Source organism: Lactuca virosa, chromosome 3 (genome assembly GCF_052849685.1).
Source record: "Lactuca virosa cultivar CGN04683 chromosome 3, Lactuca_virosa_CGN04683_v6, whole genome shotgun sequence".
Taxonomy (NCBI): domain Eukaryota; kingdom Viridiplantae; phylum Streptophyta; class Magnoliopsida; order Asterales; family Asteraceae; genus Lactuca; species Lactuca virosa.
Window position 1 is genome coordinate 164,383,535 of NC_136428.1, and position 3,064 is coordinate 164,386,598.

Sequence of the window (3,064 nt, forward strand, 5' to 3'; positions counted from 1 at the left end):
CCCTTACAAAGGCACTGACTAGGGTTAAGCACTTGCAGCATGCGAGGGGCATTGGGCTAACGGACGATATTAGTTTTAGTAATTAGATAAATCGAAATTTGTAATAGCTAAATTGTAATTGACATTTGATGATTAAGTAAAAGGAGTTTTATTTATAAGTAAAGTTACTGTCTTGTGTCGATTATTTACTATTGTTTCACTTTGCATGTTTTGACTTCCAGAATAATAAAATTATTCAAACCATCCACAGTCGTTCATACATCGGAAGTAAGTATGAAAGAAGACTGACATGAGTTGGCTTGTAGATTATCAACGGAGTTAGACATAGCAAAAGTTTGCTACACCATTCATGAGTGCTCCTAAAATAAGATTTGAGTATTGGATTCAACCCGCGCTCACCTGAATCACTTCATGGAATTTATCACGAGTGATTATGAGACGCTATTATCATATAATCTTCAAACCAAGATATATGAGTTGTTGACTACGAGTAGGTTATGCATTGATGGCATGAAAACGCATAAGTAACTTGATGTTATAAAACGTGTTGGTGTGCATGATTTGATGAGTAGTTAGTACAAGCATATAATATCGAAGTTTATTTGTTCCTTTTATCCTAAGAGGATTAAAAGCGATATCTTGGGCCCCTCGATGATTCTGTTTTGACTATGTGTCGGGCCCGGTCAGAACTAAATTGATGTGGTCACTTATGTTCTATCCCAGACGAATCGGAAATCGGGAAACAAATTGCAGGACAATAAGTATGACTATGTTCCATGTGTTTGTCCGCATAGATATCTTGGGAACATAGTAGTATATGATCCCTTATCTGAAGGACGCGTCACTGACTAGGTCAGAGTTCGACAGCGACTTTTGAAAGCTTACGATTGCTAATTCGGATCCTGAAGTGCATTAGCAGTAATAGTTATCAGACTTATCCAAGTGAGAGACTGTTGGATTTGGTGTCTAAGCCCATAACTATAACTGGTATGTATTTGACCTGATTGTAGCATGGTCCTTTTGGGTTGCCTTCAACGGTGCAATTTGATAGGATGGATTTTGAGAATAAGGTTATTTATGGTTTATTAATATATTACAAGTATAATATATTAATATGAAATTATTTAATTAGGATTGATCAAGAATTAATTTGGAATTAATTTTGTGGTCAAAAGAGACTAATTAAATATATGGGGATTAATTATGTAAATAAATGATTCTTGTAGTGTGGGCCAATGATCCATGATTATTTAGATGGGCTAAACCAATAAGTTAATCCATGGATAGTCCATGGAGGTTAAACCCATGGAGCTTAAGAATGTGGAAAGTCATGGAGCATTATGGTTTACAAAGTGTAACCCTAGCATGTGCAACACTATAAATCGAACCCTCCATTAGCCAAAATCGGTTACACCTTGTCTTTGAGATAAGTAACTTATTCTCTCAAGCCACCGTTTGCATATTGGTGTTTGTGAAACATTAGAGGCACTACACTTGGGGTGCTCAAGCTTTCAAAGGTCAAGAACTACTAGTCCTTCTAAAAGGTATGTCATCTAACTAGATGTATTATTCATTTGGAAATTTGTATGCTAGTTAGGACAATGCTTTGGAATATTTAAAATATGCATGTATAATAGAGAAAACATAGATCCAAAGCATTTAGGGTTGTGTGTGCATCATAGGAGTGTTATAGTGCTCAAAACCCAACATTTGTATGGTTGGAGGTATAGGACCCCAATTTATTGGGGTGAGGTTGGGCACCGAGTCATGGGAAGCACTTAGGTGGTTCTTAAGACTACCGAGTTGATCCAGCAAGTGCACGACAGACTGCGAGTCGCGCAGAGCCGTCAGAAAAGTTATGCTGATCGACGTCCCTCGGACCTCGAGTTCTAGGTAGGAGACTTCGTTTTGCTGAAAGTGTCACCATGGAAGGGTGTCATTAGGTTTTGGAAGAGGGGCAAGTTAGGGCCCCAATTTATTGGTCCGTTCAGGATTTATGTCCCAGTGAGTGAGTTGGCTTACCGTTTGGATTTGCCGGACGAGCTTAGCCAGATTCACAACACCTTCCATGTTTCTCAGCTTCGGAAGTGTGTCACAGATGAGACTGTGGTTATCTCTTTGGACGACATTCAGGTGGATGAGTGCCTAAGCTACAATGAGAGGCCCGTTGTGGTTTTGGATAGGAAAACTAAGGTTCTTCGTAACAAAGAAGTGAAGCTAGTGAAGGTGCAATGGCAGCATCAGAAGGGGTCAGAATGGACATGGGAGCCGGAGGATGAGATGCGAGAGCATTACCCGGATTTGTTTGCGTCAGCAGACTTCGAGGATGAAGTCTAGTTTAAGTGGGGGAGATTTGTAACGATTGATTCAGGTATCATTTATTTCTCAACATTTTAGGGTTTTGGGCTAGACCTCGACGAGTTGGGGAGCTCCAACTCGTCGTGTAAGGATTTATTTGGAAGCGGGATTTAAGGGTCTACTCGACGAGTTGACGCTGGAAATGAAAACCCTAATTTTCTGTCATTGTACCCTATTTAAAGGACTTAACTTCTAGGGTTGGCCTCCTTAACAACCTCTCTTGCCCAAAATAAACACTAGATCGTTTTCCCCACTTGTTCATTGAGTTTTGAGAGTTTTTGAGTGATTCTTGAAGGAGGTCTTGAAGAGAGAAGTGCCAAGCTTGGATGAGTGATCTTGGATCTAGAAACTCTACATCAAAGGCTACATCTTTGAGGTATAAAGTTATAACCTTGACATGTAGCTTATTAGATCTCATCTCTTGTAGTTTTGGCTTAGTTTTGGGACTTTGATTTGAGTGTCCAAGGAAAAAAGGTTCCCAGGGGTTGAGGATGTATATCTGGCCTCTACATGACCTCTAGGGGATTAAAGTTGCAAACTTTAATGGCCTCCATGTCCCATTCATGCCATATGTCCATTATGAAGCCAACAATGAGTCTTAGAAAGTGTGCTAGCATGCATGGACGTAATGTTGGAAACTTTACGTGATTAGACTGCCTTAGGACCTCAGATTTGTGTTTTGGGACATTAGAGTGAGAGTTTAAGG